The 24473-nt window shown below is 40.1% G+C and overlaps 1 protein-coding gene across 1 annotated transcript in view; it reads right to left on the reverse strand.

Moving 5' to 3' along the window:
- The window catches only part of LOC150075985 (prolow-density lipoprotein receptor-related protein 1-like), a 1358636-nt gene that overhangs the window by 105132 nt on the left and 1229031 nt on the right, over positions 1–24473 (reverse strand).

Below are 24473 nucleotides of genomic sequence, written 5' to 3' on the forward strand. Positions count from 1 at the left end.
CCAAATAAAAAAATAAAAAAAAATAAAAAATCAACCAGAAATAATAAAATTCAAGTAATAACTAGACTAGGCAAAAATAGATGTTTTGCAAGTCGTAAATAAGCGATTAGCAGGGCATTATAAAGTCGTCATTCGGAGATTATCTTGCAACTCCCACAGTCTTCACACCCGATGCTAAAAAAAAAGACAGAGAGGGGGAGAGAGAGAGCAAATGTTTAGTTTGTTTTAGTGCGTGGCTTTGATTGTTGTGTTTTGTCGCACCAGAAAGAGAAAAATTTTGTTTCGTTATTTACGTCAGGGATAATGAAATTTTTTTTTCTTTAGAAATAGCAAAAATGATGAGTAAACGCAAATGAGTTGCGCTTTCAATTAAACAAAAACTTGAAATTATTCAAAAGTTTGAAAACGGTGCATCGTTAAATCTCTAAAGAACCATTATAATGTTGGTGACCAAACCACGAGTGAAATTGTGAAAAATAAAGTGAAGCTATTAGATTTAAAATCAACATCGAAAAAAAATAAAGGGAAGCATTGTATTGGACATGTGAGTAGTGCGTGGTAAGTTTTTATCTATCGCCATATTTTTTACATAGGTTGCTGAACATTTTTGGATAGCATTAGCAATAGCATTAGAAGAGGCATATGATGCAAGAAAGCAAGCTTATGCAGCATCAGTCAAAAAAAAAACTTCCACAAAAAAGGATGGAAGTCTGTTCCACCAACCAACTACCCGCTAGCTAAAGGCAAACTTCCACACATCTATCCAACATCTGTCTTTCCTCAATTTGAATTTATGCCCTCTCAGGTGATTATTCTGAGCAAGAGAAAGAATCTCATCAGCATTGAGCATGATTAAACCATTCAAGGCTTTACACAACCCAATCAGATCACCTCGCAGGTGAATAGTCTCCAGACACTGTAATTTGCAAAATTTAAGCCTTTCTTCGTAAGAGCAACCCTTTATTCCATTCACTAATCTTGTTGCCCATCTCTGTACTCATTCCAACAGCTATACATCATTCTTAAAACGAGGCCTCCAGACCTGTATACAGTACTGAAGGTGTGGCCTGACCATTGCCTTATAGAAGTGAATAATCACCTCCTTATATCCTGTATATCGTTGACAAGACACTATGAGCTGCTCTTGCAGACCATCTGCACTGCTCAGAAAACTTCATATCTGCATGTACAATTAACCCCAGATCTTTTTCATTCTCTACCACTGTCAGTGTAGCACCACAGAGTTGATACGTTGCTCTGAGGTTACTGCTTCCCATATGTAGTACTGTACATTTGTCAATGTTAAATTTCTTTTGCCACCTCTCAGCCCATCTGCTCAACTTTTCTAGATCCTGTTGCAGCAGCGTACTGTCATTAACAACCCTGCCAACTTTCGTATTGTCTGCAAACTTGGACATTAAGCTTGATATACCATCATCAATATCATTTATAAATACAGAAAACAACAATGGACCCAACAGTGAACCCTGAGCGACTCCACTAATAACATTAGTCCACAATGAGCAGTGTCCATTGATTTACCACTCTCTGTCTTCTCCCACTCAACCATCCCTTAATCCATAGCAGCAATTTGATTCCAATGCCACACTGCTCCAATTTGTTCAGCAGTCTTCCATGGGCAACAATATCAAAAGCCTTTCTAAGATCCAAATATATGATATAAAAGTTATTTCCTGCATCCAGTTCCTTCGTATGCTGTGATCGTGACCACATTATAGTATCCAATCAAATTGGTCAGGCAAGACTTTCCCTTAACAAATCCATGTTGTGTCCGAGCTATAACTGAAGTCTTGTCTAGATGATCCTGCAGTGCCTCCATTAATTTTCCTGGAACAGAAGTTAAACTAACAGGTCTATAATTGCTCGTGTCGCCCTTTGATCCTCCTTTGTGAATTGGGGAACACATTTGCACATCTCTAGTCCATGGGTACTTCCCCTCAGTCCAAAGAAGCTCTCATAATTATGGCTAAAGGTTTGTTTGCTTACTTCCTTTGCTGCCTCCTTCAATATAACTAGATGGATCCCATCCATCCCGGGTGCCTTTTTTATGTTTATCTTCAACAATTTCTCCTCCACTTTCCTCTCAGTTATTACAAAATCATCTAGCTCACTGCCAGAGTTTAACTTACCTCTGGCATTCCCCTTCCTGAGTAACTCCTCATAGGTGAATGTAGATGCAAAATACTCATTTAGTTTGTTAGCCACCTGAGCAGGATCATCAACCGTTTGTTTGTTTGAATTTTATTGGTGCATCAGCAACTATGGCTATAATGCGCCAAAACCTTGTCATAAAAAGTAAAAAATTTTCAGTGACCTACTGAATTAGGTCACTACGTCAGGTTATAAAAACAAGTATAAACTGTAACACACAAATATCAGTAAACAAGTAACAATAGAAAATCTTAAAATAATAAGATTTTTTAAATATGATTAAAAAGGTTTACTGATTTTAGGAAATTAAAAATAGCAGACACATGGTCATTGTCGGATAAAATTTGACTGAGTGTATACGGCTCAGTCAGATGGTTAAAAGCGGTAAAACGAGCAATTCTAAAACTGGTACAGTCAACTAAAATGTGTCTGATTGTTAAAATTGTGCCACAGGACTCACACATAGGAGGGTCATCAGCTCTCAGCAAAAAAGAATGAGTTAAATGACTGTGTCCTATGTGGGTCCGGGCAAGAACAACTTCCTCCTTACGATTCCTGCGCAGACTAGACTGCCACGGTTCAATTACAGGTTTTATATGATATAATTTATTCGCAGTCTGTCTATTCCACGAATCATGCCATTGGGAATGTATCTTTTGATGTATTATTTGCCTGTAGTCTGTATAGGGGACAAACAGGCAGTGGTTATTATTGGGAATTGCTGATTTGGCTGCGGTGTCAGCCAAATCATTTCCCCTAATCCCAATGTGGCTGGGAATCCAGCAGAAGCGGATATCATATTCACGTTCATGGAGAACGTGAATCTTCTGCTGAATGCTAGACAGAACTGGATGAGAATTATATCTCATGGTTATTAAAGCCTGTAACACGCTGAGAGAGTCGGAATATAAAATGAACCGTTGGTATTGGCATTTACTAATGTGATCCAAGGCTAACTTTATAGCGTGCAGCTCTGCAGTAAATATGCTGCATTCAGAGGGAATCTGCTCCGACGTAGTGCTGTCTCTAAAGACAGCAGCAGATCCCACATATGATTCCACCTTTGAGCAGTCTGTGTAGACTGGCGCGAAGTCAGAATGTTCAGCTCGGTGTGCTGAAAGGTAAACAGACGATGGGGTGTCCAACTTTCCCCAATTTCTAAGGGACAAGTCACATGCCGGGACATGAGCATGCCAGGGTGGAAGGGGTTGCTTTGGTGTTTGGGCAACCTTGTCTACCTTTATATTAAGTTCTTTGAGTAGCTCTTGGACACGAATACCAAAAGGACGATTGGCAGTCTTACGGGTGTTGTACAAATTTTCCCATCGTGGCTCAAAAACGGTTAGCCACGTAGGGTGGTCTGGCAGGGACTTCAGTTTTAGAGCGTAGTTTAGAGACAACTGCTTACGTCGAAGCAATAACAGCGGTTCGTTTGCTTCGACGTATAAGCTCTGGACTGGAGATGTTCGATATGCTCCAATAGTGGTACGGAGAGCTAGATGATGGACAGGATCCAGCCAACGAAGTACACTGTCTCTGGCCGAATTGTATACCAGGGACCCGTAATCTAGTCTGGATCGTACAAGTGCACGGTAGATGCGTAGTAGGGTGCATCGATCCGCACCCCAAGATGTAGAGGAAAGAGAGCGCAGAATATTCAGCCCTCTTGTGCACTTTGTACGGAGTTGACGGATGTGATCCAGAAAGGTCAACTTTTTGTCAAATACGAGTCCCAAGAATTTTGTATCCGCTACTACTGGAATAGCATTTTGTCCGAACCTTAATTCAGGTTCAGGAAGAAGATTACGCTTACGACAAAAGTGTACGCAAACGGTCTTCTCCGGCGAGAACCTGAAGCCATTTGCAAGTGCCCAGGAGTTGAGACGATCAATGGATTTCTGCAGTTGTCTTTCAATAACCCTCATGTTGCATGACTGACAAAATATGCTAAAGTCATCAACATAGAGGGCACTGTTTACAGTTGGAGGAAGTTGTTCTGTGATGGAATTTACTTTGATGGCAAAAAGCGTGACACTTAATACTGATCCTTGTGGTACTCCCTCCTCTTGGCTAAAGGAACGAGAGAGTGAGGATCCCACACGAACTTGGAAAGATCGATTGGCTAAAAAGTTTTTAATAAAAATGAGGAGTTGCCCCCTACGACCCAGGCTATGCAGATCTTTTAAGATGCCAAATCTCCAAGTTGTGTCATACGCTTTCTCCATGTCAAAGAACACCGACACCAAGTGTTCGCGTTTTAGGAAAGCATCCCGGATGGATGTTTCCAGTCTAATAAGATGGTCCAAAGTGGACCGGTTTCTTCGGAAGCCGCACTGGATATTGGAGAGAAGGTCATTTGATTCTAAGTACCATATTAAACGAGAATTGACCATTCTCTCCAGGATTTTGCACAGACAGCTAGTCAGAGCAATAGGACGATAATTGGTAGTGACTTTTGGATCCTTTCCTGGCTTAGCAAATGCAAGAATGATTGCCTTACGCCAGGAATCCGGAAACTGCCCTTCAATAAAGATTTTGTTATACAGAGAGAGCAGATAATCCATAGATTTTGGTGAAAGATGTTTAACCATTTCATAATGGATGCCATCTGGTCCAACAGCACTTGCTTTGGAAAGGGCGAGGGCTCTTTTCAGTTCCTGAATAGTGAACGACCCATTGTAGGGATAGATGTTCTTAGACTTAAAATCAAGTGCCTGTTTTTCCAGTTTATGTTTCAGGACCAGGAACTCTGGGGAATACGAAGGTGTTGCAGAGATGTTAGAGAATGTTTCCCCAAGAGCATTGGCTATTGCAGTTGGATCTGCACTCATCAACAGTTGAACCATCAATATTCAGTGGAACAATCTGATTCATCCTTTTCCTTCTAGAGTTTATATAGGTAAAGAACTCCTTGTTGTTTTTCTTTGCATCCTTTGCCAAAGGTTTCTCATAATCTGCCTTTGCCTGCCTAATCTCCTTTTGACTTGGTTACAGACTAGCTTATATCTATCATAGGCTTCCATGTCACCCATGAATTGATATGTATCCCATGCATTTTTCTTCTCTGCCATATGTCTCATTAGTTCATCTGACTTCCATTTAGGCCTAAACCTTGAACAATATTTCTTAGTTGATATGTAAAGCCTAGTAGCTTCCAAGATAAATTCTTTGAATGCTCATAATAATTACACAATACACAAACCGATGTTAAAAATAGTGTTACGTTTATTAAAATAATGTTGTAAATAAAATAAAATACCAATAAAAACTGACTGTACAATATAATATGAATTTAAACTGCAAAGAATTATTTACAATAAAACAATGTAGATGAAACACAGAATGATAAAAGTGCTAAAATACCGTAGCTTTCAGAGGCATCCACCTCCTTTTTCAACAGTGAGGCTTATCGTACGGTACAACCTTAAATATCAACAGGCTGACGGTTCTCAGCATGTGGTTCCACAGGAGCATGGGCAGAGCTCTCCCCATGTGCACTGGAACCAGAAATGGCTCGGGAGCGTGCCAGGCGGAACTGCTCATCCCGTCCAAGAACCACTGCCTCGAAGGGGGGTTGAATTGTCTCTATTAATGGTATTGCTCTCAGAGGAACAAATCCACAAGCTCTCGAGCCACTTGTGGTCCCAAAATCTATGTGCTGGTCGACGATAACAGCTTCGTCTGGGGAGATTTGATGGTGCTTCTCCCAAAAATGTTCTGCCACAGCAGATCTTCCATAATCCGCGGTCTTCAACGCGTTCATATGCTCCCCCAGATGATCTTTGAAACACCGTTTCGTTTCACCAACATAACATTCCCCACAATCCGAGCATCTAATCTCATAGACAACCCCACTTGTAAATTTTCTTGGTATGGGGATCCTTAACCTGTGACACAACTGTGTGCAACCTATGCCCTGGAAGCTGCACACAGCATGTCTGGCAATCACACAATACACGAGCTATGCGTTCAGTTAGGCCCGAATAGTAGGGAAAGTATGCGGTGGCCACTGGTGTGAATGGTTCTCTTCGTTCGTGCTCACCTCAGATGTATTTGTCTATGATCTTCTGGGGGTAGCCGCTTTTTCTGAGATCCACTGTGACATGTTTGATTTCTTCTTTTCTATCCTTGGAGGTGCTTCAATGGGACCCAGCCCTATCCAACAATGCCCTGATAACACTATTCTTGTGATGGTTGGTTTGTGCTGTATTATAATGTGTATATTGGCCACGGCACATGGGCTTTCTATATACACTAGCTTTTTTTGCCTAGGGCTTTCCCTATGCACCAACACATCAAGGAAAGGGAGGGTACCCTCTATTTCCACCTCCAAGGTAAACTGAATAAACAAGGAGAAGCTATTAAGGAAACTAAGCACTTCATCTTCTCTCCCCTTATGAATAATTGTGAATGTATCGTCGACAAATATTCGACGTTTCCATACACGGATGGGGAAAGCTAACCCATCAAAAATCCTGGCTTCAAGCTCCTCCATAGCTAATTTTGCTATGATAGCACTCAAACGGGGAACATGCTATGCACTTTTGGGAAGAGCACCATCAAATCTCCCCCAGACGAAGCTGTTATTGTCAACAGGGCACATAGATTTAGGGACCGCAAGTGGCTCGAGAGCTTGCGGATTTGTTCCTCTGAGAGCAATACCATTAATAGAGACAGGGGAATCCGCATTCATCCTCTCTTTGAGGCAATGGTTCTTGGATGGGATGAGCGGTTCTGCCTGGCACACTCCCGAGCCATTTCCGGTTCCAGTGCACATGGGAAGAGAGCTGCCCATGCTCCTGTGGAACCACGTGCTGAGAACCGCGAGCCTGCTGATATTTAATGATGTAGCAGGGTGCTTAATGATTTTGTAATAACTGAGAGCAAAGTGGAGAATAAATTGTTGAAGTTAAACATAAGAAAGGCACCTGGGGTGGATGGGATCTATCCAGTTATATTAAAGAAGGCGGCAAAGCAACTAAGGTTCTCTTTCCAATGAGTTATTCTTGGTTTTTCAGTTCGCAAACCATGTTCGTTGTTGAGTTTCAGATGTATCAGTGACTTAGACCATATTGCGACATGTGCAATTATATCTGTAGAAGCGCGTGTGTTTACGGGCCAATATGCATGTTGTGCGGCTGAAAGACACGGAATAACTCAGCCATAATTATGAGAGCATCCTTGGACTCAGGGGAGGTCCCCATGGACTGGAGATGTGCAAATGTATCCCCAATTCATAAACGGGGATCGAAGGCTGACACGAGTAATTAGCATTAGCATTAGTACAGGCATTTGATGCAAGAAAGCAAGCTTATGCAGCATCAGCAAAAGAAAAAAAAAAAAAAAAACCACTCCCACTTCACCCCTCTGTTCGTTCAAAATACCTGTCCAGCTGAGCCTTAAACTTATTTAGGCTATCAACCTCCACCACAAGGGATGGAAGTGTGTTCCACCAACCAACCACCCGCTGGCTAAAGGAAAATTTCCGAACATCTATCCTACATCTGTCTTTCCTCAATTTGAATTTATGCCCTCTCAGGTGATTTTTCTGAGCTAGAGGAAGAATCCCATCAGCATTGAGCATGCTTAAACCATTCAAGGCTTTATACACCTCTATCAGATCACCTCGCTGGTGCCTAGTCTCCAGACACTAATTTGCAAAACTTAAGGTTTTCTTCGTAAGAGCACCCCTTTGTTCCATTCACTAATCTTGTTGCCCTTCTCTGTACTCGTTCCAGCAGCTCTACATCCTTCTTGAAATGAGGCCTCCAGACCTGTATACAGTACTCTAGGTGTGGCCTGACCATTGCCTTATACAATGGAATAATCACCTCCTTATCCCTGCTGGAAAAATTCCTGTATATCATTGACAATACTCCATGAGCTACTCTTGCAGCCCGTCTGCACTGCTCAGAGAACTTCATATCTGCCTGCACAACCACCCCCAAGTCCCTTTCATTCTCTACCACTGTCAGTGTAGTACCACAGAGTTGATACGTTGCTCTGGGGTTGCTGTTTCCCATGTGTAGTACTTTACATTTGTCAATGTTAAAATTCATTTGCCACCTCTCAGCCCATCTGCTCAACCTTTCCAGATCCTGTTGCAGCAGCATAGTGTCAGTAGTGTCCTTGACAACCCTGCCAACCTTTGTATCGTCTGCAAACTTGGACATTAAGCCCGATATACCATCATCAATATCATTTATAAATACAGAAAACAATAACGGACCCAACACTGAGCCCTGAGGGACTCCACTAATAACATCAGTCCACGATGAGCAGTGTCCATTGATTACCACTCTCTGTCTTCTCCCCCTCAACCACCCCTTTATCCATAGCAGCAATTTGCCTCCAATGTCACACTGCTCCAATTTGTGTAGCAGTCTTCCATGTGCAACAGTATCAAAAGCCTTTCTAAGATCCAAGTATATAATATCAAAGTTATTCCCTGCATCCAGTTCTTTTGTGACTGCATCATAGTATCCAATCAAGTTGGTCAGGCAAGACTTCCCCTTAACAAAACCATGCTGTGTCTGAGCTATAACTGAAGTCTTGTCTAAATGATCCTGCAGTGCTTCTTTAACCAGTGCCTCCATTAATTTTCCTGGAACAGAAGTTAAGCTCACAGGTCTATAATTACTTGTGTCAGCCTTTGATCCTCCTTTGTGAATTGGGGTCACATTTGCACATTTCCAGTCTATGGGTACCTCCCCTGAGTCCAAGGAAGCTCTCATAATTATGGCTAAGGGTTTGCTTACTTCCTTTGCTGCCTCCTTTAATATAACTGGATAGATCCCATCCACCCCGGGTGCCTTTCTTGTGTTTATCTTCAACAGTTTCTCCTCCACTTTACGCCCAGTTATTTCAAGATTCTGTAGCTTACTGCTAGAGTTGAATACACCTCTGGCATTCCCCTCGCTGAATAACTCCTCATGTGTGAATGTCGATGCAAAATATTCATTTAGTTTGTTAGCTACCTGAGCAGGATCATCAACAGTTGACCCATCAATATCAAGTGGACCAATCTGATTCATCCCCTTCCTTCTAGAGTTTACATAAGTAAAGAACTCTTTGCTGTTTTTCTTTGCATCCCTTGCCAAGGATTTCTCGTAATCTGCCTTTACCTGCCTAACAGGGTCCTGAGCTGGATATCATCATTCTTCTCTTTCTTGGTGATTCCTTTCTACTTCTCTCTCTCTCTCTCTCTCTCTCTCTCTCTCTCTCTCTCTCTCTCTCTCTCTCTCTCTCTCACTCAGGGTAATGCAGGAATTTTTTTTTTTGGCTGGTGCAGTATAAGCATCGGGCTTCCTTGCACCGCATGGCTAATAATAATAATAATAATAATAATAATAATAACCTCCTTTGTAACTTGGTTGCATATCAACTTGTATCTATCATAGGCTTGTGTGTCATGTGTTAATTTGTATGTATCCCATGCATTTTTCTTCTCTGCCATATGACTTATTAGTTCATTTGACATCCATTTTGGCCTAAACCTTGAACAATATTTCTTAGTTGGTATGTAAAGCCTAGTAGCTTCCAAGATAAGTTCTTTGAATGCTTCCCATTTTGAATTTGCTGTTGGTAACATCATCAGTTGGTCCCACTGTATAGAATTTAAATACTGTCTCAGTCCATCGTAGTTGCCTTTACGGAAGCAATAACCCTTCCCTTTACCCCTAATGGTAGTTACCTCTTTGAGTAAATCCCACTTCAGCACACTGTGATCACTGCCACCTAGTGGTTCATTTATCTGCAGATTCTTAATGCATGAAGAATCACTGCTGATAATCAAATCAAGAGTATTACTCCCTCTAGTTGCCTCCCGAACATGCTGATGTAGAAAACAATCATCCAATAAATCCACAAAAGCCCTGCTAGTGTGTGAGTAACCAGCCCCCAAATTCCAGTCAATATCTGGGAAATTAAAATCTCCCATTATAAGACACTCTGATTTACTGGCAAACTCTATTTCCCTGTACAGTTCCTTATTATACTCATCAGAGTCATTAGGCCTATAGCACAGTCCTATTCTCAATTTTGATCTCCCAATGTTTATGTCACACCAAACTGACTCCACACTGCACTGTCCAGCGATGTCGACTGGCTTCACTTCCTTGGTTTTTATGTGTTTCTTAACTAATAGCATAACCCCTCCCCCTTCCTATCCTGTCTATCCTTTCTGTAGACGTTGTACTCCCCAAATTCCAGTTCTGCATTCCTTATATCTGTGTGACACCACGTCTCTGATATCCCAACAATATCTGCCTTCGATGTTTTGAGCAATACCTCAAATTCATCAAATTTATTTACTAAACTCCTAGCATTGGTGTACACGCAAGTATACCTGCACCTGTTTCTATTCTTAGCTACCCTAACACAACCCATGTGTTTACTTGTACCGCAATGGCTCCCAGCAGTCTCTGAAATACCATGCATCTTGTTTTTCAGGCTTCTGCTCATTCTAATAGAAGCAGTGCAAGAATCTCTTTCACCTCTGCCAGTGGCTACTGTCAATCTATTGGTCTTTGTCTCCCCCCAAGCCAGCAGTTTTCCGACCCACCTAACACTGCCTCGATAGCATCAGCAAATATTCTTGCACCCTTTCTATTTAAGTGTATCCCATCCCTGTAGAAGCAATCTCTCCTGTTAACAAGTACAGTCCAGGCTGAAAAAAATTCTACCCCTTGAGCCTTGCACAATCTTTCCAGGGCCAAATTGATCGACAAGGCTCTCATCATATACTCCCTCCTATCGTGTCTGGGCAGAATTGCAGACACTTTCAAATTCAACCCTAATTCTCGGCTTTTTGTTAAACAGTGACCTGTAGTTGTTAAGTAATTCTGCCGGTCTCCTACTCTTAATATTATTAGTAAAATTACATAATTACAAAACAGTTAGTTTAACTTCTGTTCTAGGTAAAATAATGGAGTTACTGGTTAAAGATGCATTGCAGGATCATCTAGACAAGACTGCAGCAATAATTCAGACACAGCATTGGTTTATTAAGGGAAAGTCTTGTCTGACAAATTTGATAGGATATTATGATGTGGTTACAAAGCAACTGGATACAAAAAATAATTTTGATATCATATATTTGGATTTCAGGAAAGCTTTTGACACTGTTGCGCGTGGAAGACTATTGTACAAATTGGAGCAGAATGGTATTAAGGGTAAGTTGCTACAATGGATAAAAGGATGGTTGAGTGGGAGAAGACAGAGGGTGGTAATTAACGGGTGCTGCTCTTCGTGGATTAATGTTATTAGTGGAGTCCTACAGGGTTAGGTGTTGGGTCCTCTGTTGTTTTGTATATTTATCAATGATATTGATGAAGGAATATCAGGCTTAGTGTCAAAGTTTGCAGATGATACAAAGGTTGGCAGGGTTGTTAATGACAGTAATGGCAGCGTACTACTGCAACAGGATCTAGATAATTTGGGCAGATGGGCTATGAAGTGGCAACTGAAGTTTAACCTTGACAAATGCAAAGTACTACATATAGGAGGCGCCTCCGTAGCCAGGTGTGAAGTAGCAGCAGTGCATAGCACACTCTTCTTGATTAGACCGGGGTTCGAGCCCGTCACCACCAAATACGGAGGATGTGGAAAGGTCAGGAAATGACCACTGCATATCCCGGAGCAATATGGCCTTAATTGCTAATGCTCCTAAAAACCAAAACAACAACAACAACAACAACTGCATATAGGAAGAAGTAAACCAAGAGAAAAGTACCAACTGTGTGGTACTACACTTAAGGTGGTAGAAAATGAAAAAGACCTGGGAATAATTGTGCAGTCAGATATGAAGTTTTCTGAGCAATGCAGACAGGCTGCTAGGGCAGGTCATGGTTTGTTATTTTGTTATTTTGGTTTTTAGGAGCATTAGCAACTAAGGCCATATTGCTCCGGGATATGCGGTGGTCATTTCCTGACCTTTCCGCGTCCTCCGTATTTGGTGGTGACGGGCTCGAACCCTGGTCTAATCAAGAAGCGTGTGCTACGCTCTGCTGCTCCTTCCCACCTGGCTACGGAGGCGCGGCAGATCATGGGGTTTTGTCAATGATATATAGGAATTTTGCTAGCAGGGAAAAGGAGGTGATTGTCCCTCTGTATAAGGCAATGGTCAGGCCATGCCTTGAGTACTGTGTACAGGTCTGGAGGCCTCATTTTAGGAAGGATGTCGATTTGCTTGAGCGTGTACAGAGAAGGGAAACAAGATTGGTGAGGGGAATGAAGGGATCCTCTAACCAAGAGAGTCTTAAGTTCTGCAAATTGCAATGGCTGGAGACTAGGCACCTGAACGGTGATCTGATTGTGTATAAGGCCTTGAATGGGTTGAGCACGCTGAATTCTGATGGGATCCTTCCACTTGTTCAGATTACGAACCTAAGGGGACATAAATTGAAATTAAGAAAAGACAGAGGTAGAATAGATGTGCAGAAATTTACCTTTAGCCAGCGGGTGGTTAATTGCTGGAACAAACTTCCATCTGTTGTTGTGGTTGATAGGTTGAATAGGTTGTGTGTTGATAGGTCGAATAAATTTAAGGAGGAACTGGACAGGCATTTGGAGGGAATGGTGCGATTTTTTCTTTGGCTGATGCTGCATAAGCTCGTACACTTGCTTTCTTGCATCACATGCCACTACTACTACTACTATTCTTAATAAATTTCCATACATTGTACTTTGTTTTTATTGTATTTTTAATAAATTTTTATTTTATCTTTTTATGTTTCATTGATAATGACAAGATTTGTTTCAGTAAACCTAATAACTGTTCCATTAGTTAATGCATATGATGCAAGAAAGCAAGCTTATACATTAGCCAAAAAAAACTCTTCCCATTTCACCCATCTCGTCACTCCAAATCTTTGTCTTGTTCAGCCTTAAATTTATTTAAGCTATCAACTTCCACAACAACAGATGGAAGTCTGTTCCAGTAATCAACTACCAACTGGCTAAAGGCAAACTTCCGCACATCTATTCCACAGCCGTCTTTCCTCAATTTGAATTTATGCCCCCTCAGGTTTTTAGTCTGAGCAAGTGAAAGTATCCCGTCAGCATTGAGCCTGATCAAACCATTTTACACCTCAATCAGATCACCACGCAGGTGCCTAGTCTCCAGATACTGCAACTTGTAGACTTAAGCCTTTCTTCAAAAGCGCACCCCTTTGTTCTTCTCACAAATCTTGTTGCCTTTCTCTGTACTCGTTCTAGCAACTCTACATCTTTCCTAAAATGAGGCCTTCAGGCTTGTATACAGAACTCAAGGTGTGGCCTGACCACTGCCTATTTTGCTAGCAGAGACCTCCTTGTCTCTGCTAGCAAAATTCCTATATACCATTGACAAAACTCCATGACCTGCACTGGCACCCATCCGCACTGCTCAGAGAACTTCATAGCTGATTGCACAATTACCCCCAGGTCGTTTTCATTCTCCATCTCTCTGAGTGTAGTAACACAGAGTTGGTACATTTCTCTTGGGTTACTGCTACCCATATGCAGTATTTTGCATTTGTCAATGTTAAACTTCAGTTGCCACTTAGCCCATCTGCCTAATTTGTCTAGATCCAGTTGGAGTAGCATACTGTCTTTACTGTCATTAACAACCCTGCCAACCTTTGTATCATCCACAAACTTGGACATTAATCCTCATATACCTTCATCAATATTGTTGATGAATACACAAAACAACAATGGGCCCAACACCAAACCCTGGGGAACTCCACTAATCACATTTATCCACAAACAGCAGTGTCCATTGATTACCACTTGCTGTCATCTCCCTCTCAACCATCCCTTTATCCAATGTAGCAACTTACCCTTAATGCCATACCTCTCCAATTTGTACAGCAGTCATCTGTGTGCAACAGTATCAAAAGTTTTCCTAAAATCCAAGTATGTGATATCAAAATTAGTTTTGATATTCAGTTCCTTTGTGACCACATCATAGTATCCAATCAAATTGGTCAGACAAGACCTCCCTTTAACAAACTCATGCTGTGTCTTAACTATTACTACAGTCTTGTCTAGATGATCCTGCAATGCTTCTTTAACCAGTGACTCCATTATTTTCCCTTGTATCACCTTTTGAACGCCCTTTGTAAATTGTTGGTACATTTGCACACCTCCAGTCCATGGGGACCTCCCCTGAGTCCAAGGAAGCTCTTATAATCATGGCTAAGGGTTTGTTTACTTCCTTTGCTGCCTCCTTTAATATAACTGGATAGATCCTGTCCACCCCAGGTGCCTTCCTTATGTTTGACTTCAACAATTTCTCCTCCACTTTGCTCTCAGTTATTACAAAATCACTTAGCTCCCTGTTAGAGTTTGATAAACTTCTGGCACTTTCCTCATTGAATAACTCCTCATGTGTGAATGTAGATGCAAAATACTCATTCAGTTTATCAGCTACCTGAGCATGTTCATCAATAGTCAACCCATCCAAGTTAAGTGGTCCAATCTGATCCATCATTTTCCTTCTAGAGTTTACATAAGTAAAGAACTCTTTGCGTCCTTTGCCCATAGATTTCTCGTAATATGCCTTCGCCTGCCTAACCTCCTTTGTGACTTGATTACAGACAAGTTTATATCTGCCATAGGCTTCTGTGTCACCTGATAATTTAGTTGCATCCCATATATTTTTCTTCTCATTAATTCTTCTGAGATCCATTTAGGCTTGAATTTTGCACAGTATTTCTTAGTTTGAATGAAAAGCCTAGTAGCCTCCAAGATTAAGTGCGTGAAGGCTTTCCATTTAGAATTTGATGTTGGTAACATTGTTGGTTACCATGTAGTTGGTAAGAACGTGAACGAATAATATTAGTCCACGTAGAGCTGTGACCATTTATTACCACTCACTGCCATCTCCCACTCAACCATTCCTTTATCCATTGCAGTAACTTGCCCTTAATGCCATACCACTCCAATTTGTACAGCAGTCTTCCATGGGCAACAGTATCAAAAGCTTTCTTGAAATCCAAGTATATGATATCAAAATTATTTTTAGCATCCAGTTCCTTTGTGATCACATCGCAGTATCCAATAAAATTAGTCAGAGAAGACTTCCCCTTAACAAACCCATGCTGTGTCTGAATTATTGCTGCTGTCTTGTCTAGGTGATCCTGTATCACTTCTTTAACCAGTGACTCCATTATTTTCCCCAGAACAGAAATTAAACTAACAGGTCTATAATTATTTGTCACCTTTTGAACCCCCTTTGTGAATTGGGGATACAATTGCACATCTCTAGTCCATGGGGAGGTCCCCATGGACTGGAGATGTGCAAATGACTCTGAGGAAGCTCTCATAATTATGGCTAAGGGTTTGCTTACTTCCCTTTCTGCCGCCTCCATTATAACTGGATAGATTCCATCTGCCCAGGTGCCTTTTTTTTTTTGTTTAACTTCAACAATTTGTCCTTCACTTTGCTATCACAAAATCACTTAGCTTCCTGTTCGAGTTTGATAAATGTCTGGTATTCTTCTTCTTGAATAACTCCTCATGTGTAAATGTAGATGTGAAATACTCATTCAGTTTATCAAATACTGGAGCAGGATCATCAATAGTCAACTCTAGAAGGAAGGGGATTCATCCCCTTCCTTCTAGAGTTTACATAAGTAAAGAACTCTTTGCTGTTTTTCTTTGCATCTTTTGCCAAAGGTTTCTTGTAATCTGCCTTTGCCTGCCTAACCGCCTTTGTGACTAGATTACAGAATAGATTATTTCTGCTGTAGGCGTCTGTGTCACCTGATAACTTATATGCATCCCATGCATTTTTATTTTCTGCCACGTGCCTCATTAATTCATCCGACATCCATTTAAGCCTGAGTCTTGAACAGTATTTCTTAGTTGGTATGAAAAGTCTAGTAGCCTCCAAGATTAAATCCCTGAATACTTCCCATTTTGAATTTGACGTTAGTAACATCATCAGTTGATCCCACGATACAGAATTTAAAAACTGTCTGAGACCTCTGTAGTCACCTTTAGGAAAACAAAAACTCTTCCTTTTACCCTTGATCATAGTTACAGCATACTGTGGAACTTACTTTAAGTAAGTCCCACATCAGTATGCTGTGATCACTGTCACCTAGTGGTTCCTTTATCTGCAAATTCCTAATGCATGCTTCATCACTACTGATAATCAGATTAAGGGTATTACTCCCTCTGGTTGCCCCTCGAACATGTTACTGTAGAAAACAATCCTCCAATAAATCCACAAAAGTCTTGCTAGAGTGTGAGTGACCAACCCACAAGTTCCAGTCAATCTCTGGAAAGTTAAAATCCCCCATTACAAGACATTCTGATTTACTGGCCCATTCTATTTCTCTGCACAACTGTTCATTGTACTCATCAGCATCATTAGGCCTATAACATAATCGTACTCTCATTTTACCTTTTCCCCAGTGTTTATGTCACACCGAACAGACTCATCATTGCACTGTCCACCCATGTCAACTGGATGCACTTCCTTAGATTTTGTGTTTCTTAACTATCAGCATAACCACTCCTCCCTTCCTACTCTGTCTGTCCTTTCTGTACTCACTGTACTCCCTAAATTCCAATTCTGCACTGCTTATATCTATGTGACACCATGTCTCTAATATCCCAACAATATCTGTCTTTGATATTTTGATCAGCACTTCAAATTCATCAATTTTATTTACTATACTTCTAGCATTAGTGTACATGTAAGTATACATGACCTTGTTCTTACACTTACTTGTTCCATGTATTTACTTGTTCCATGATCCAGCAGCTCTTGAAATCCCCAGCTTACTTGCTCTCTAGGCTGCTGCTCATTACAATAGAAGCAGTGCAAGAATCACTTTCGATTTTGTCTGTGGCTACCGTTAATCTTTTAGTCTGTGAATCCCCCAAACTAGCAGTTTTCTGACCTACTTAACACTGTCTTGATAGCATCAGCAAATATTCTTGCACCCTTTCTTTTTAAGAGTATCCTATCCCTATAGATGCAGTCTCTCCTGTTAGCAAGCCCAGACCATGCTGAAAAAAATTCTACCTGTGAGTGAGCCTTGCACGATCTTTCCAGGGCCGAATTGATCGACAAGGCTCTCATCATATACTCCCTCTTATCGTGTCTGGGCAGAATTGCAGACACTTTCAAATTTAACCCTAACTCGTGGCTTTTTTTCAGCACTGACCTGTACTTAAGTAAATCTGGAGATCTCTTACTCTTTAAGTCATTAGTGCCAACGTGTACAACAATATCACCCTTTGTGCCTTTAAAAGATGGTATCTGCTCTACAACGTCATCAACTTTTGCCCCTGGTAGACATAACCCGGTCCTGTTCCATCTATCCTTTTTGCATACTATATTCCCCGTCTCCCTGACAATAGAGTCACCGACAATAACTAGCTCCTGTGGGACCAGCGTATTCTGCCTTGGAGATTGCCGCTGTGTTGCCTGATGTACAGGAGTGAGCTCTGGCATTGAGTTGGGCAGCTGAGAGCTTGATGGGCCCCTCATCATAGACTCCTATCAGAACGCCGAGTTGGTGCCTAATTTCTTCACAGTCTCTGCACCTAGCCCACACAAAGACATCCTCCTTGGCTAGATCATGTCCAGTTCTAGACAGGTCTGCAAATATTTTACATTTTTGGAAATCGCTGGGTCATGATTCCGTTTAAGTATAATTTAATTAACAATGAAATTTAATAAGATTAATAAATTTTATTGATAATACTATACTAATCTAACAGATTTCTAATACACTGCTACATATTTCGCTATCTAGTTTTACGTTAAACCTTACGGCATTCTGTATCGTATAACAGTGGCGGAAAGTTAAGAATATAAAATCTACGGACACTAAGTATTAACTTTCAAAATTGCTATATAAATTCAAAAATAAACCATGGAGCTTGGCTAGAACTATAAAGCTACTTATAGAAAATAATTTAATATAACAATAAGTCAATAAAACGACTAAATATAAATGAAAACAGCATTCGCTGGAGCTGTAAAAATCTTGACCAATGATTATGTTTGGGGGAGGGGTAATAACAGTGTAACACACACACACACACACACACACACACACACACACACACACACACACACACACACACACACACACACACACACACACACTGTGCTGCAGTATGTGTGTGTGTGTTACACTGTTATTAAACAGGTAACACCAAACCCATCACTTACATTAGCCAACCTCTAATTTACTAACTGAATGGTTAATTTGTATTAGTATTTAAAGTGGTGTAAAGTTGCAAGAAAGTAAACTTATTCTGCATCTGCCAAAAAAAAAACACTTAATGTCAAAAAGTACCTGTCTAATTCTTCCTTGAATTTTATCAAACTCTCTGCCTCAGCCATCCTTAGACACAACTTATTCCAACAATTCACAATATTCCATGCTGCTCAAAGGTTAACTTCATAAGATCTAGTAGTCTACTGTTCTTGCTTAGGATTTTATAGCTGTGCTGCCCTCTGGTTCTTGTCTTACCTACCAGTAAAATATTTATTCCTCACTTATTTTTCTAATCTCCCTCAAGACCTTGTACCCTTCATTAAAATTTACCCCTCCCAGAGTGTCTAGTTGATAAGTTTGCAGACCATATCTTTAACCATTCCTGATAAGGATAATCCTCCAGACTTGGATACAATATTTCAAGTGTTGCCACACCATTATCTTACAGAGAGGGACAATGATTTCTGTACTTAAAAAATTCTGATGAATTATAGATAGAACACCATGTGCCCTTCTTGTTCCCTGTTTATAGTGCATGTTTGAACTTTGTCTTTCTCTATTGTAATCCCAAGTCTTTCTCATCCTGCATATTCTTTAATTCCTTTCACTCTAATTATAAACTACTACTGAATTTCTGTTCTCCGAAGTGCACTACTTTATATTTGGTAGCATTACTACAGAAATACTCTAATCTTGTTAATAACGGTATGGTGGTGATGATACTTCACCATACGGTTATGGTGAAATCAGTCCCCCCTCCCCACAACTGACTGCACCATTACAGTAGCCATTCAATCCACACATACTGTAAATCTTTATTTCTCGGATATTCAAATGTAGTGATACTTTAATGGATGCTGGTTTGTATAAATTAATACTTACTGAGAAAAAAAAACTAGTCAGAGAAAGTGCAATGTAGCTCTAAGTAGGCATGTTTCACCTATGTACATCCAAACGAATTGGGAAATTATTTTTTATAGTCATATCTTCAGTCAAATGTGTTTTTTTCAATATTATGTTAACCAGTTCATACAGCTATTGGTGATATCCATTTTTAAAGAAAAAAAAAATCCATTTCTCTAAAATAATCTTGTTCTCACTGAGTAACATGACCTTGTGAAGCTGTGTGTGGCATGGACAAAGATGTAGCACTTAAAAAATAAGATTTTGGAATAGTCTGGATGCACTACTACTGTATCTTGTCAATAGGTTTGGAAACAGTATGAACCACCAGTGAGATGTTTAGTATTTTCTCTCTCACTCTGCTAGTACCTAAGTAGAAAGTGGTTTTATCACACTCATTCTCCTAAGCACTCCATGATCAGTCTCTGTTAAGGGTTGCTGTACTGTCAACCTTTTGACACAAACTGGATTGTAGATGAAAATTCTTGTCTTTACTGCTTTCTCTAACATGAATAAACAGAAATCTAGTTGATTTCAAAAATTTGTCCCCCATGGTGAATTCAACTGCTTGAATCAATAAGGGGTAGACTAAAAAAATCTCCCAAGGGACAATTATAACTGCTTTCCCACTCCATCTATATACAGAGGCTGTCATCATATGTGTCTTTTGGTTACTAAATATACCAGTATTGTTGTTTCCCTTATATATGTATGTGCATGTGATTAATGCTAATTGTGATGATGCATTAATATGTCATCAATACTCTATGTAAGCTCACCTGGTCCTCATGCCACAAAGGGTAATCATGAAACTGTTCTGTGACTGATAAAGGATGTTTATTTATTTATGTTGTCATGTATCAGTAAAGCAGGCTTAAACAGTATCAGTCAAAAAAAAAAAAAAAAAAAACATTCTCATTTCACTGATATATCTCCTCCAATAGTTTGTCTAGTTCTTTGAATTTATTCAAGCTATCTACTTCCACAACAGATGGAAGTTTGTTTCAGCAATCAACCACCTGCTGGCTAAAGGCAAACTTCCACACATCTATTCTGAATCTATCCTTCCTCAATTTGAATTTATGCCCTCTTACGTGTGTAGTCTGAGCAAGAAGAAGGATCCCATCAGCATTGACTGCCTGCTTGCTTGCTTGCTTTAGGGTTTTATGACACATCAGCATCTCTGGCTATAATGCTGCTACAATCCAAGACAATCAGCACTGATGCTTAATCAAACCATTCAAAGTGTTAAACACCTCAATCATATCACCTCGCAGGTGCCTAGTCTCCAGATGCTGCAGTTTGCAGAACTGAAGCCTTTCTTGGCAAGCGCACCCCTCTGCGCCTCTCACCAATCTCGTTGCCTTCTTTGTACCTGTTCCAGCAGCTCTACATTCTTCCTAAAATGAGGACTCCATACCTGTATGCAGCATTCAAGTGGACATTCACCTCCTTATCTCTGCTAGTAAAATTCATGTATATATCATTGACAAAACCCCAGAAGCTGTCCATATCCATAGCAGTAAATGCTCTTAATGCTACAGTATCAAAAGCTTTCCTGAAATCCAAGTATATGATACCAAAATTATATTTTGCATCCAGTTCCTTTGTGACTGCATCATAGTATCCAATCAAATTGGCCGTACTAGATTTCCCCCTAACAAACCCATGCTGTGTCTGAATTATTACTACTGTCTTGTCTAGATGGTCCTGCATTACTTCTTCAACTAGTTCATGCATTATTTTCCTGGAACATGAGTTAAGCTAATAGGTTTGTAATTACTCGTGTCATCCTTTGATTCCCCTTTGTGAATTGGGGATACATTCACACATCTCTAGTCTGCGGGGGCTTTCCCTAAATCCAAGGATGCTCTCATAATTATGGCTAAGGGTTTGCTTACCTCCTTTCTTAATTCCCTTAATATAACTGGATAGAACCTATCAACCTCACATGAGAGCATCATTAAAAGTAATGCATCCACATCACAGACAAACTGCAAATAACAATTATATGAGGTGTGGCAATAAAGTTCTTGGACTGGTGCAATAAAAAAAAAACACAAATTAAAGGAACTCAAAAATGGTTTTATTCTTATTCAAAGTAATCACACATGATTGAATGCACTTATCACACCGTTCTAAAATTTCTGAAAAGAGTCGCAAAGGTGTGCAAATAGATGATGTTCAGTTCAGTTCAGTGGTTATGTTTATCTTTCTATGTCCTCAACATCCTGAAATCCTTTTTAGGGCATTGTTACCTCTTTAGCTTGGGAAAGAGGAAGATGTCTGCTGGTGCTAGATCAGGAGAATAGAGTGGATGGTTGATCTGTACAATGCCATGTTTCAAATGTTTTCACAACAAGAGCAGAATGGGCAGGGACACTTTCATGTAACTAGAAATAGCTGCCTTTCTCTTGAAATTGCAGCCTCACCTGTAAAATGGACTTCAGCAGTCGTTGAAGCACCTGTACATAGAATACAGCATTGACTCTTTCCCCCTAAGGTAAACATTCCTTGCGAATCACACTGTTTGTTGAAAAACACGATCAGTAGTCTTGATCATGGACTTCTGTAAACAAAACATTTTGAGCTCCAGTATTAATTTTAAAGTCCACTGCATGCTCCAACATTTCATTTTTGAGTTATACTGAAACACCCAACACTCATCTCCAGTGACAATTAGCATTAGCATTAGTTGAGGCATATGATGCAAGAAAGCAAGCTTATAGAGCATTAGCCAAAAAAAAAAAAAAAAAAATATATACCTTCATCGATATCATTGATAAATACACAAAACAACAATGGGCTCAGCGCTGAACCCTGGGGACTTCGCTAATTAGCATTAGTAGAGGCATACGATACAAGAAAGCAAGCTTATGCAGCATCAGCCAAAAAAAAAAACCCTCCCATTTTACCCCTCCATTCATTCCAAGTGCCTGTCCAACTCAGCCTTAAATTTATTTAGGCTATTAACTTCCACAAAAAAGATGGAAGTCTGTTCCATTAATCAACATTAGTCCACATAGAGCAGTGTCCATTTATTACCACTCAGCCATCCCTTTATCCATTGCAGTAACTTGCCTTAATGCCATACCGTTTCAATTTGAACAGCAGTCTTCCATGTGCTACAGTATTAAAAGCTTTCCTGAAATCCAAGTATATGATATCAAAATTATTTTTAGCATACAGTTCCTTTGTGACCACATCGTAGTATCCAATCAAACTGGTCAGACAAGACTTCCCCTTAACAAACCCATGCTGTGTCTGAACTATTGCTGCTGTCTTGTCAAGGTGATCCTGTATCACCTATTTAACCAGTGACTCCATTATTTTCCCTGGAACAGAAGTTAAACTAACAGGTCTAAAATTATTTGTGTCACCCTTTGTGAATTGGGGATATATTTGCACATCGCCAATCCATGGGGACCTCCCCTGACTCAAGGATGCTCTCATAATTATGGATAAGGGTTTGCTTACTTCCCTTGCTGCGTCCTTCATTATAACTGGATAGATTCCATCTGCCACAGGTGCCTTTTTTTATGTTTAACTTCAACAATATTTCCTCCACTTTGCTCTCAGTTATCACAAAATCACTTAGCTCCTTGTTAGAGTTTGACAATACAGGCAAGAAAATTAGGACTGTCTTGAGAAGTCTGAATGATGTCTTTGCATGATGACACTCTACGTTGCTTTTGCTAAGCCTCATGGATAAGCAAAAGCAACTTTTCCCTAAATCTTCATGCAGAATTTGATGAATCATCTCCTTATTCATATTCAATTAATCAGCATTCTGAGGGTCAAATGATGATCGCTTGCCACAATTTCCTGAACTTTTACAACTCTGTCCTCAATTCGAGAGGTTGTTAGATGCTTATTTTTTTGGGTCATTGTAAAAATCCTCACATCCATGATTGAAGTTATACCATTCAAACACACTGGTATAACTTCATGTTTCATCACCATAAACAAGTTTTAGATGCCTGGTTAGCGTGAAGAGGAAAAGACCAAACCCTCCAGCACATGACAGCACAATGAAACAAATGGCCCTCAGTCCCCAGTGGCTTTCACTTCCCCTCTTACGGCAGTGAGAGGATCAGAGTGGAAGCAGAGGGTACTAAGAATCTCTGGGTACGACCAGGCTGCCATGCATGGAAACTGAACTTGGCCTGTTACAACGTAAGATCTCTCATCGGTGAAGACAGGATATTAGAGCTGAAAAAGGAATTAGAAAATGTAAATTGGAATACCATAGGTTTAGCTGAAAGAAGAAGAAATGAATCATTTATAAGTTTATCAAGTGGAAATCTGCTGTACACCAATGGAAATGGTGAAAGGAGCGAAGGTGGAGTTGGCTTTCTGGTCCATAAAGAATTTAAAATCAACATTTTGGAATTCAAAAGTACATCAACAAGGGTGTCAAGACTACTACTCAGGATTTCTAAGAGGTACAAGCTAAAGGTTATAATGATTTATGCACCAACATCGGGCCATGATGATGAAGAGGTTAAAGAAATGTACACCGAAATCGAGAGTCTTCTAGATGAGCAGAAAACCCACTACACTATCATTATGGGGGACTTCAATACTAAGAGTGGAAAGAGACAAAACAGCACAGAAAGGGGAACGATAGGAAATTTTGGAATTGGTGAAAGAAATGAAAGCGGTGAAAGACTTGTGGAATTTGCAGAATCTCAAGGATTGTCAGTAAGGAACACTTTTTTCAAGAAAATGGTAACCCATTACCAAATGGGTTAACAACTAATGAAATCCAAAGAAGAAAAAATTAGTCAAGAAACATTTGTCATGATGAACCAAAGACAACAAATGAAGAGCACGATAAACACTGATAAGGAAAAAAATTGAGTATACTGAGTTATGCAAAGCCATTAGAAAGACTCAGAGAGAACATAAGAAGATTTAACACAAGAAAAGTAGAACAAGCATTAGGGGAAAACAAAGGACTTAAATTAGAAGCCATGAGCATTAATACAGAAAGACAAATGATACTGAAATTGAAGAATAGTGATGGTGTACTTATAAATAGCAGAGAAGGCATAATTCAAATAGCAGAAGGCTACTATAGAGATTTATACAAGGAGCAAGGGAATGATGGCAGCAGTGGGGAAGATGGATTGCAAATTACTAACACATGCGACATACCCGATATCC

The sequence above is a fragment of the Mastigoproctus giganteus genome, chromosome 13 (genome assembly GCF_048544385.1).
Source record: "Mastigoproctus giganteus isolate SK-2022 chromosome 13, ASM4854438v1, whole genome shotgun sequence".
NCBI lineage: Eukaryota > Metazoa > Arthropoda > Arachnida > Uropygi > Thelyphonidae > Mastigoproctus > Mastigoproctus giganteus.